This window comes from Pelmatolapia mariae, linkage group LG15 (genome assembly GCF_036321145.2).
Source record: "Pelmatolapia mariae isolate MD_Pm_ZW linkage group LG15, Pm_UMD_F_2, whole genome shotgun sequence".
NCBI classification, from domain to species: domain Eukaryota; kingdom Metazoa; phylum Chordata; class Actinopteri; order Cichliformes; family Cichlidae; genus Pelmatolapia; species Pelmatolapia mariae.
This window is the reverse complement of record NC_086240.1, coordinates 27,930,050-27,943,369: the sequence shown is the minus strand read 5'-3', so window position 1 is coordinate 27,943,369 and position 13,320 is coordinate 27,930,050.

Here is a 13,320-nt window from a genome sequence, read left to right as displayed (position 1 = left end):
ATTAATCAAGACTGAGCTCTGTATCTTCATAAAAATTAAATACAATTCACGTTCTTCATCTGTATCTCTGCAAACACTTAGCAGCAATACTAAGGGCTGGTTCAGGTGTAGGGTCACCTGATCCAGCCCTAACTATATGCTTTAGCAAAAAGGAAAGTTTTAAGCCTAGTCTTAAAAGTAGAGATAGTGCTTGTCTCCTGAATCCAAAATGGAAGCTGGTTCCACAGAAGAAGGGCCTGAAAGCTGGAGGCTCTGCCTCCCATTCTACTTTTAAATACTCTAGGAACCTCAAGTATCCTACAAATAATAAATGCATGAACTAGTTTTTCATCATCCCTCTGAGACACGATCTTTCTAATGGTATTGCCCAAGAGAATTTTCTTCTTCTTCTTCCTTTCTGAGCTGCTCTGTCAGCAGATAATGTGCCTCCATCTTCTCTGCTTCCTCCTTTGTCACACCAACCCTCTGCATGTCCTTCTTCACTACATCCAAAGACCTCCTCTGAGGTCTTCCTCTTCTCCTCTTGCCTGGCAGCTCCATCTTCATCATGTTTTGTCTGACATATCCACTTTCCATCCTCTACACATGTTCAAACCATCCATCACAGCAGGTCTCACTACCATCTGACGACTCTGCCATAGTCGGCCTCATCACAGGTGAGGACGACTCAGAGTACAGACAGTGGACTCTGGACTTTGTTGACTGGTGTCAGCAGAACCACCTGCTGATCAACGCCGGGAAAACCAAGGAGTTGGTGGTGGACTTCCGGAGACGCAGACCCACCACACTGACACCGGTGAACATCCAGGGAGTGGACATTGAGATAGTGGACTCTTATAGGTACCTGGGTGTTCACCTGAATAATAAACTGGACTGGAGCCACAACACTGATGCTCTTTACAGGAAGGGTCAGAGCAGACTCTACCTGCTGAGGCGGCTGAGGTCATTTGGAGTACAGGGAGCGCTTTTAAAGACCTTCTATGACTCTGTGGTGGCATCTGTCATTTTTTACAGTGTTGTATGTTGGAGCAGCGGTTTATCAGCAGCTGAGAGGAAGAGGTTGGATAAACTCATCAGGAAGGCCAGCTCTGTTCTGGGATGCACCCTGGACCCAGTGCAGGTGGTGGGAGACAGAAGGACTCTGGCCAAAATAACATCTCTGATGGACAGTCTCCCACCCCATGCATGTAAATGTTGCTGAACTGCAGAGCTGCTTCAGTGACAGACTGCTGCATCCTAGATGCATGAAGGAGCGTTTCCGCAGGTCCTTCCTCCCTGCAGCTGTCAGACTGTACAATCAGAACTGCTCCCAACAAACACAGAGGTTTACATCAGCACTGTAACTGCAATAAGTTAATCAACCGATTCGCACTACAACCTGGTTATTTTTATTTAATTTAATAACTGTACAGTACTCTCTGTATATAGTAACCATTGTCCTTAATGTAAATATTTGAGAAAAATTGTGTATGTTTCTGTTCTGTGTCCTGTGTACTGTTTGTTTGTATATGTGTCTTTTTGGCTGCTGTTACAACCAAATTTCCCCTTGTGGGACAATTAAAGGATTATTCTATTCTATTCTATTCTATTCTATTCTATTCTATCTTCAAACCTTCCCTTTCACTCTTGCCTGCTCTTCTTACTTCCTCTCTCTTGTGCATGTATGATGTGAAGAAGTATTGAAGTAAGTACAGAACTCTGTGGGACTCAGTGTGTGAGGATGACTCTGTTTTTTGGAGTCTATCAGAGAGAAACGACTCAAAGCAGCGCAGTATTTCTTTTAACTAAACTAACCAAACTTCAAGAACTAAGTGTCACACCATTACCATAACTTTAACCTGAAGCAGACGTGTTTCAGGCTGATGAAACATCATTTTGAAAATACCACAGTGACTCTTCTTATTCTCTTATTCATTAATTTAAAAACTGGTTTTGGTGACTTTGATGCAATCACAGTGACAAAGCCTCACAGTGGGTGTAAGCTCCACAGCTTGTTTCTTTGAAATGTCCCATTGTCCACTCAAATACTCTACATGTTCCTGTTTTTCCATCGTCTCCCTCTGAGGAATCAGCAGTTTCCACCTTGTCAGAGGTTTTATCTTATTTTCAGATTTCCGCCGCTGTTCTCTGCATGTGTCACGCTCATGTTCCTGCACTAGGATGTGAACGTTATGTAATCATGTCATCATAAACAAGGCAAGAACCCCGGGAGGCTCCTGGCCCTCGTTTGGGTTCTGAGCTCGATTTGAGACTGAAGGTAAGTGTCGGTTACAGCACAGACTGAGGTGGCTGTCAGTGAGTTTTTTACTATAGAGTGAGATGGAAACAGCTTCTGAGGAAAGTCTGGAGTTATTTTTAAAGAGCAAATGTTCACGTCAGACGGTCCCAGTCACAAAAAGCTTTGAGATGTTAATAAGTGACACACTTTACAGCCTCCAGATTTCAGTGCTCACTCTCGCTCTGACTTGTCCCAGCTGAGTGGCAAGTCCTGAAACTGAACGGGACTTTGACATGTTAAACATGTGAAAGTGGTGCAGAGGCCGGCTCCATCGAGCTGCTGCCGCTGCTGGTAAACTCCGATGAAGATGTCCTCATTGCGGCGATGCATCACGCCTTTTCAGGTGTTTGAGCATTTGCAGGAAGTTTGCAGAAAAGAGGTCAGAAACAGTGAGTGACCCACTTCATGCATGCGTGGTTTCCCCCTCGGTTACTTCACCCACAATCACAAGACGCCAACGAGCACTTCCCCCTCTTCATCTTCTTCACATATTCACATTTTTATCTTCATATCAAAGATTAAAGTTGAGCAGACAGAGCCAGGTGTTGGCCTACCTGACAGGCTCAGGTGTGTTTGTTTATTGATGGGCTTCCTGTAAATAGGAGAACTTCATCCTAACCATCAGCTGCAGTTAGAAGTCAATAAATGTCCAAATGTCACAAAAGCTGCATGCAGAAAAAAGGCACGAGTCCATTTAACTTTATTAAATGAAATGAAATGAAATTTGACCCTTTGTGAGTAAGGGAGCAGCTGAAAGTAGCTTTTTTCATCATCTTTTTAATATGATTTCATTGTTATTTCATTTAGTTTCATTTTTATATCTTTATGACCTTTTTACCTTTGTGTAATTTATTCTTATTTATTCTGCAGTCTGCTTTATTTTATTTTGCATCATATTTGATTTTTATACTTTTAGTTTTCTTTTAAACTTCTTTTTTTTTTAACATTTTTATGTTATAGTGTGATTTAGTTTGAATTTAATTTTTTTCTATTTTCTTCTATCTTTATTATTTTCTTGGGTTAAAATTAATGTATTTATTTATTACCCTTTTAAGGTTTTGTAGTGATTTGGTATAAATAAAAATATAAATAAAATTAAACTGAATAATGTAGTCTACACTTTTTATTTGACAGTCTTACTTTTATATTATTATGTTTTTAATTGATTTTTTTTTAATTGATTGGTGTGTTCGTGCTTTAAATAAAGTTCAGTACGTGCAGTAGTCACGGTGCGGGTAATATAATAGAGTATGGAGTTGGAGTATGCGGGCAGGTGTGCTGAATGATGGCCTAAGATCAGTTGCTGGTGTTCAGGAAATTAATTACACAAACACCTGAGCAGGTGACAGAAGGACACAAACAGGAAGTGGCCATTTCCCGTTGCTCGCGCGTCCGACGTTCCGCTGCGTGCATCCTTCGGGCGGCGTGGCGGATGAAATCATCTGAGGTCTTCTGGACCTTTCGCTTCCCCGCAGGTGACATTTGAAATATGGGAAGTCTGAGGGGACAAATTAGAGCCGAAGGCCGCTGGGAGCAGAAGTGCAGAGCAGGAACCCGAGGCATTTGAGGAAGCGTTTATTTCTCCTTTAAGATCAGTTTAACCTGCACGACACAGACGCCGCATCGCCGTCCCGCCGAGGCTCATGGGAAGATTTAGCTTCTGCTTATGCAGAAATGTGAGCGAGCAGTTCAGGGCAGCTTGGAGCTCACCTCGGCCTCTGCTTACACTTTTACACTCAGGGGCCGCTCTCAGAAGGACTCTGAGAGCGGCCCCTCACCTGCACTCAGGCTGGCCAAAGGTCAAAGGTCATTGAGTGTTTCTTGTTTCCGACGTGTGGAAAGGTTCAGGTTGCCGAAAACTTGTTGAACTGAGTTTTAACAGTTTTTTCTTTTTCTTAGTTTAAAATCTGATTTTTTGGTAAAAACTTGAATAAAGTAAAAAAAAAAAAAGTTTATTATCTGCTTTGATGTTCCTGTTGAAGGTTGTTAACCTGCAGGTGACGGTGAGCGTGGCCGCGACCTATCCTTTCAGCGAGCACAAACTTTATCTCGGAGAGATTTAACAACGATGTTTCTGAGCTGCAGAGACGCTGCACAGCTGATGGACTTGGTTTCTCTTTGATTAAACTTTGTTCCTGATGCGGTAAAGAGAATTTTACTGTGTGGTTTCTGCCCTCATGCAAGCAGCTGACGGAACGTGCTGTTCGCAGGAAAACGTTGTCTTATCAGTTCAATCTTTTCAAGATAAATCAACAGAAAACGCCTCGCTGCAGCACGCCTGATCTTATCAAAAAAAAAAGCCACACATTACATCATCTGAGAGAGTTTAACCCCAAACTTACTGAAAAGCAGGAAAAACACACCTGAAGGTTCAAAGTGCCACCTCTGAGCTTTAGACTCTGTTTCCAGCCTGAAACGGTCTTCAGAGGAACGTGAAGAAAAGCTGAGGTCTGACTGTCCAACTGTCAGCGTTACAACAAAAGCTCCAATCAGAGAAAACTCACAGGTGTGGCGGTGGTTAATGAAGCTGGCTGCTGATGCCGCACAGGTGAGGACGAGGATGATGAGGGCGATGATGCAGCTGCACAGCATCCAACAAACACTAAACGCTGCGATTAAAGAGAAATACGAAGCAGTGAGAAACCTCAGCGCGAGCCTTCCTCTTTACCCTGCCCTGTGTGTGTGTGTGCGTGTGTGTGTGTGTGTGTGTGTGTGCCCACTATGACGTCCGCTCTTCGTCTCAGCTTCCTCTCACGCTGTGATAAAAAATAAAAGTCTGAATTTTTCCATTTTTCTGCTGAAGGCGTCGTCACCCTGTCTTTGTTCACACTGAACTTTATACCTCCTGTGGAGATGGAGCTTAATAACATTCAGGGGTCGCTGCTGTAAGATTAAAGGCTGAGTGTGTGTGTTTGCTGATAAAAATCATTTTGTTTTATCTGTCGTGTCAACTTCCTGTTGTGGTTCCTCTCGTGCTATCGGGGGTTAAAAGTGTCACAGAAGCGTTATGTATGCTTTATTTCTTGTAGTTTTGCTTCACCTCAGATGACTCTCAGACCATCAGTGAAGTTCAGACTCTCTGCTTTAATAATGTTCTTCATGGACTGCTCAGAATTACAGACGTGTCAGTAACATGCTGTAACACCGTCTGAGGGTATGGGCATCATTACATGTTTAGAATTTATGTAAAATTACAGTGTAGTTATATTTACATACAAACACACACTGTAAGTAAGCAGCAGAGTGAATATTAAATAAAGATGTAAAAAGGAAGATTTCCTCCAAAACACAGCACACACCCTGTGGACAGACATTTATAATGTTAAAGGACAGACCTGCAGAGCCTGGAGAAATAGTTTGTTGCTTTATAAGAAAGCCCTCCGTAATGTTAGGACATCTTACTATTCATCACTGATTGAAGAAAGATCAACCCTAGGTTTCTCTTCAGCACTGTAGCCAGGCTGACAAAAGGTCAGAGCGGAAAAAAAAGAAGACTCATAATCATCTCACAGATGTAACATTATCTACAGCTACTTTCAGTACCATTGTGTCTTTTTCTCCAATTGATCTTTCTGAGTTAACTTCAGTAATTCCTCCAAACCATCAACCTGTCTTTTAGACCCCATTCCTACAAGACTGCTCAAAGACGTCCTACCATTAATTAATGCTTCAATCTTAAATATGATCAACCTATCTCTGATAATCGGCTACGTACCACAGGCCTTCAAGGTGGCAGTAGTTAAACAATTACTTCAAAAGCCACAGGGTTCAGTGCTAGGACCATTTCTGTTTGCATTATACATGCTTCCCTAAGGCAGCATCATCAGAAGTCATAGTATACATTTTCACTGCAATACAGATGACACAAAACTTTATCTATCCATTAAGCCAGATAACACACACAAATTAACTGAACTGCAGGAATATCTTAAAGACATAAAGACCTGGATGGCCTCCAATTTTATGCTTCTAAATTCAGATAAAACTGAGGTTATGGTAACTAACCAGATTTTTACTCTGGATGGCATTACCTTGGCCTCCAGTAACACTGGGAGGAACCTTGGAGTCATATTTGACCAGGATATGTCCTTCAATGCACATATTAAACTAATATTTAGGACTGCTTTCTTGCACAATATCTTTAAAATTATAAATATCCTGTCTCAGAGGAATGATGTTAAACTAGTTCATGCATTTATTACTTGAAGGATACTTGCTATTCCTAGAGTATTTCGTTAAATATCAACTTTTCACCAAGTTCTTTTGATTCCTCATAAGCATCTGATAGAAGACAACACACTGCTCAGTAGACTATTTTACACTTTTATTACTTCTGGAAGGGAGATACATTCTGCATGGCACACTGCCGTGAATCTCGAAATGGCGGTGTGCGCCTAACAGTTATATTACAGGCTGTCCCACTCTAGTCTAAACAACAGTATTCCAGTAAATTTCCACTGAGAGATGATTCCCTCTTATCTACTTCTACAGACAAGCATGGGCGAGAGTCTCCAACATTCCACCACTAAAGGACACGTAGTCTAATGTCTTTATTATCAGGGCCGTGTCCACTTTACACTGCACTATATAGTTATATGACAGTTAATATAAAGCAAAGTATTGACTCAGTTCCCAACAGCAGCATCATGTTGTCTGCCCTGGTATCTGATTCCCCAACAGCCTGGTTAATCAATCTTACCAATAATGCTCGGATACACGGCACACAACAGCAACAACCACAAGTTACCAAAATAGCTATAAAAACGGATAAAGAAACCCTAATGGACATGATACAACCCGTCCATTGCCCAAAGACAGAGGTCATCCACTCCTCCAGCGAATTGTCGACTCCCGAGTGCTCAGGCATGGAGTTAGACAAGGTCTTCAGGCCTTCCAGTGCTCTGGTCACAATTCCTTCTGGGGCAGTATTGTTGGGAAGAGAAGAGTGTCCTAATTGCTTTGCTAATCCTTCTACTGCATCACAGGTTAAGTTTGCCAACCTAACCTGTGTAGTGGACGTAATGAATACAGTCCACATTCTTATTTGGAATAATTGGAATAATCCCCGCAACCACAGGCAAATTCTCAAACCCAGCCGCAACAACTCATTAGGCACCCCTCTGGGCACACTAATAGCATCTATATACGTTAGTGAACCCACAGAAAGGTCCAAATGAGCCTGTCGAGCGCTTCCTCAAAACATGACGTCTGCGCCTCGCTGTTAATTGGGCAGTGCAGGGTTTACCCAGTTGCACCTCCTTTTTACCCACTAAAACTAAAGGCACCCCGACACGTACAATGGCACACAGGCCAGAAGTCCCGCTAGGGATTCTGACGTATAGCCTGTACTCATCGCAATAGTAGTACAAACCTGCACGCGCCCACACGCCTATGTAGGTGCCATTTTCTCGATTTACCTTTCCTCTGGCCGGATACGTCACAGCGCACCAGTCAGAGTCAACCTCTCCCGCGTCATGCTTGTGGGTTCCCTTATTGCTTACTGTAAAATTAAAACCAGTATAATTAGCTTTTCTCGGGGTGACAGGACCTGTTTTGTGTCAATTTGTGGGAATAGACTGGTCAAAGTGGAGCAGTTTCCTGTAGAGACAGCACTTCTGGTTAGTTTAAGCATACAACCAAGTCCCCATGTGTCAGTGGGATAGAGAGAACCAGGTTCAGTGAATATGTGCGGGCGGGTGGCTGCGCATGCCACACAGTCTGACACCTTTTGCTCTTTTGCACTCTGTATTAGCCAGTATAACCACAGATTGCTATCTTTATACCCAATAGGTGTCAATTCTCTTAGTTGTCGCGCTTCTTTCCCCTCTCTGGACAGTCTGTTCCCCTTTAATGCGTGGACCAGGTGTGGGATGACCGCTGTATTTGGGCAATTGATATAGCATAAAAAACCTTTGAATGAATATAAATATTGTTGTGACAGTGATGCACACTGTCTTGTTGGTATATATGTATCAATCTAATAAACTTAAACCTACACCATCCTCCCTGTTCTGGTATTCTAAACAAACTAAAAGACTGCTTGGTCGAGTTAACCTCCTGAACTATCTACAACACATAGAGAAAACCTGAAATTAAGACAGAGAAGACTAAAGCTGAGACTAGATCATTAATGAATATTAAAATAAATAAATGACAGATTTAGTAATATTTTCATAAACTATTTATTTACCACATCAATAAACAGCATGGCAGCACAAAATATTTTTTCTAACATGTAAACCTTTAAAAAGTGAAAGGAGACAGAAAGAAAGGTGAGAAAGAATAACACTTAATTGACTTTTTGATCGCATTTTACACACAGTACTGGTACAGCATCTAGAAAATGTGGGAAAATACTGGTATCATATGTTAGTACTTACTTCTGAAGAAATTATGATGGGACCCTGAAAGAAATTTACTATGTACAATAATGGATTTCAATACATTTTACATCAGATGACCACTTTGGTTGTAAGATTCAGATAATTATTTATTAAAAGCTAGACATTTTAAATGAGACTATGAAAGAAAAGTATTTCTTTGTGCCCCCCTTTCCCTGTTAATGCCCTACCTGGCCCCCTGGCAAAACTTTGCTAGACCCGCCCCTGCACAGTTACCAGCTGTCAGCTGCGTAGAAAAGGATCCTGGTGCTATTTGTCTCTCAGAAACAGTTCATAACTTCCCTTCAACTCACTCATGTCACCTAAAAGGTAAACCTATTTTTCCATCACCTGTTCAGCTCTGATGATTTGGTAAGTACATCTCCTGGTTTCATCTTCATGTTTCCCATCTCGCCACATATCCAAACCAATATACCAAAAATAATATAACCAATAACCAAAATACCAAAGCAGCTTTACAGCTGCGGCTCCAGCAAACATCAGCTCAAGGCTCGTAAAATTTCAAAATCTCTGGTAGCCCTTCCGGCCGGTACTCTTCAGTTTTTGGTAGCCCAAAATAAATTTAAATAGCCCGAATAAAAAAGAGAGCAATTTTTTTTTATGTTTTGTTTCCTTTATAATATTATACATTAAAGTATAATATTGTAACGGAAACAAAAATTAATCAAAAAATTGTTAAAATACAAATCACAACAACTGTATAAAAATTACAATCATCAACTCAAATACTTGGTTCTAATTGAACAGAAATTTCTATGAACTTGCAAGAACTGTGTAGAACATGAATCAGTCTGTGTCAGATCCTGAATCTGAAATTTCCACTGAAGTCAAGGGTAAGAGGTAAGTGGAACCAACATCTTGGCCATTTGCTTTTTGAAGTTTGCAAAGACTGCTAAATTTTGCCAATGGTAGTTCACTCTTTGCAACATAGTACGCTGTTCTAAACAGATTTTTCAGGACTTCTTCTTGTGCTTGGTTTATTTTTAGTATGTTTTTTGCAATTGCTGTTTGTTCTAGGAAAGATATTGCAGACTGGGCAATAATGCATTTCTCATGGGTTCTGATGGGGTCTTTTTTAAAATTACTGGTCCCAGTAACAAAGGCGCTTGTCGACTCAGAAATCGAATGAAACTCACAACACACCTGGCAGGACATTATGGTATTTACGTTGTCATATTCCAGCCACAGAAATTCTTTTGTCCATGAAACCAAAAAAGCTGCGCTTTCTTTTTGCCTCATAGTCTGATTTGTCATAACTTTTCTGTTTTGTGGTAGGCTTTTCTTTGGATCCCCTTCTTCACCCTGACCTGTCTTATTTGGCTGAGCAGAACTAAAATACCGGCTTAAATCCTGCTGCTTTTACACACGTACTTACATAACGGTCAGCGATTCTGTGCGCAATCAACCTCTCACATGTTTAAGTTTGCTGTGGGAGATTTCACTTGTCACGTTTGAATAGTAAGCTAATGAGTGATATGACAATGTCAGAGGAACTGGTGCGCAATTAATCGTCACTCACCAATCAGTGCTGCCGCTCTCTACACACCGTTCGCGCGATCGCAAAGTGACAGTGAAAGCAAAAAACAAGCGCAAATTCAAACGCGATTTCAATATGTCACATATTGACAGTGGCTCATCGATGCCAATGACATAATTACTCAGCTACATTTTTGAAAGAATGCAAAAGCATTGACATATATTTTTCCTTCCTATGATAGCCCGACGGGCAGGGCTGAGATAGATTTTGGTAGCCCGACTGGAAAAATCGCTAGCCCCGGGACGTCAGGCTAGCAATTTTGCGAGCCCTGCAGCTGATACTAGAGAGTAATATTAAATAAATTCTAACAACAGCTTATCAAGCTTAAAAGCGCTGCTGTTGTTTATCCACTGGTTTCCTCTTTCTGGCACAAAGTAGGCGATAAACAAACAAGAGGGATGGGACTTGTGTCAGAAAAGCCGATCAGCTAATCACTGAGCAGTTTCATGACTGAAGCAGGAAAAGGAGAGAGAAGGGGAGAGAATGAGAGAAGAAGAGGCAGCTGACAGCGTAAAGACAGAATAACTCCAGCTTTGTGTTTTTTTCATTCTAGCTTTAGTACGGGGCAAATGACGTTCCTTTTCACCTCAGTACAGAACGCGTAATCTTTTCTCTGATTATGGGACGATTCCGTTTTTTACAGGATGCTTGGCAACTCTACTAACTAACCTTATGAATAAAATAAAGTTCACTATCAGTAACATCATAGCAACCACCCAGCAGTATAGAAACTCCGTCGTGCTAGCTAGTACGCAGTACGAGTTATTGTAACTGACTGTAAAAATAAACTACACCTAAACTTGGTTTATATCTGACCCAGATAGACTGCAGGTCATAACTTCATACCTGAAGTTCAGTTCACCTGACACTCGGACCAGCAGCCCCCTCGGGTCTCTCCTCTTCCTGCCTCCCCTTTCCCTCATCCATCTGCTGGCCTCCACCACTTACTAATGTTACTGAAACTGTTGAAGCTCCGCCATTGCCACCACCAAACAGTTATTTTTACACATCTGCCAGCATCTGGCGCATCCACCACCTTTTATTGTTTATACGGTTACAAAACAAAAAACACAAAACATCAGCCCATAAATATGTCTGTGAAGGTTCTCAGTCATCCAGGTCATCGTAGTCTAAGGAGCTTGGAAAGAAAAGCGTCTGGACTTCTTAAAGTTGCTTGAAGACGTTTCACCTCTCATCCGAGAAGCTTCTTCAGTTCTAAGGTCAAATGGCCGAGAGTCCCAGATTTAAACCCAGTGGGAGTATCCCCCCAAAGAGGGACAAAGGACCCCCTGGTGATCCTCTAATCACATGAGCCAAGGTGTGAAAGCGGGTGTGGGACCTAATCAGCCAGGGTTTCGGGTGAGCTCATTGTTAAACCTGGCCCCACCCTATCATGTGAATTCCTGAGGTCAGATGGCCCAGGATGTGAGTGGGCGTTAAGGCGTCTGGGAAGGGATCTCAAAACTGGATTATAGATGGCAGACAATTGGTGTCGTAAACCACCGCCTCTGTTCAAAGATGGTCGCTCACAGTGGACATAGATGGCCTCTTTCACTCCTCTTTCAAACCATCTGTCCTCTCTGTCCAAAATGTGAACATTGGCATCCTCGAAAGAGTGACCCAACAACGTTGTCATCCCCTATGTAGCCGGTGTATCAGAGAAACTCAGGAGAGTTTTCTCCAAGCACGACATCCCAGTGTACTTCAGACCCAGCAACACACTCAGACAGAAACTGGTTCACCCGAAAGACAAAACTCCAAAACACAGACTTAACAACGTGGTGTATGCTGTACAGTGCAGCGAGGAATGCCCAGACCTCTACATTGGCGAGACAAAACTGCCACTTCACAAACGCATGGCATAGAAGAGCCACCTCCATGGGACAAGACTCAGCGGTCCATCTGCATCTAAAGGACAAAGGTCACTCCTTCGAGGATGCCAATGTTCACATTTTGGACAGAGAGGACAGATGGTTTGAAAGAGGAGTGAAAGAGGCCATCTATGTCCACTGTGAGCGACCATCTTTGAACAGAGGCGGTGGTTTACGACACCAATTGTCTGCCATCTATAATCCAGTTTTGAGATCCCTTCCCAGACGCCTTAACGCCCACTCACATTCTGGGCCATCTGACCTCAGGAATTCACATGATAGGGTGGGGCCAGGTTTAACAATGAGCTCACCCGAAACCCTGGCTGATTAGGTCCCACACCCGCTTTCACACCTTGGCTCATGTGATTAGAGGATCACCAGGGGGTCCTTTGTCCCTCTTTGGGGGGATACTCCCACTGGGTTTAAATCTGGGACTCTCGGCCATTTGACCTTAGAACTGAAGAAGCTTCTCGGATGAGAGGTGAAACGTCTTCAAGCAACTTTAAGAAGTCCAGACGCTTTTCTTTCCAAGCTCCTTAGATCAGCCCATAAAAACTAAAATTCACCATCGGCCCAACGGGCAAGTGCCCGGTATGCCCGATGGCCAGTCCAGCTATGGTGCTGTGACGTATCCAGCCAGAGGAAAGGTAAATCGAGAAAATGGCACCTACATAGGCCTGTGGGCGTGTGCAGGTTTGTACTACTATTGTGGTGAGTACAGGCTATACGTCAGAATCCCTAGCGGGACTTTTGGCCTGTGTGCCATGATAGGTGTTGGGGCGGCTTTAGTTTTAGTGGGTAAAAAGGGGGTGCGACTGGGTAAACCCTGCACTGCCCAATTAACAGCGAGGCGCAGATGTCATGTTTTGAGGAAGCGCTCGACAGGCTCATTTGACCTTTCTGTGGATTCACTAACGTATATAGACGCTATTAGTGTGCCCAGAGGGGTGCCTAATGAGTATAAATTGGCTGACCAAATTGCGGCTGGGTTCGAGAATTTGCCTGTGGTTGCGGGGATTATTCCAATTATTCTAATTATTCCAAATAAGAATGTGGACTGTATTCATTACGTCCACTACAATGTGCTTAGGTTGGCAAACTTAACCTGTGATGCAGTAGAAGGATTAGAAAAGCAATTAGGACACTCTTCTCTTCCCAACAATACTGCCCCAGATGGAATTGTGACCAGAGCACTGGAAGGCCTGAAGACCTTGTCTAACTCCATGCATGAGC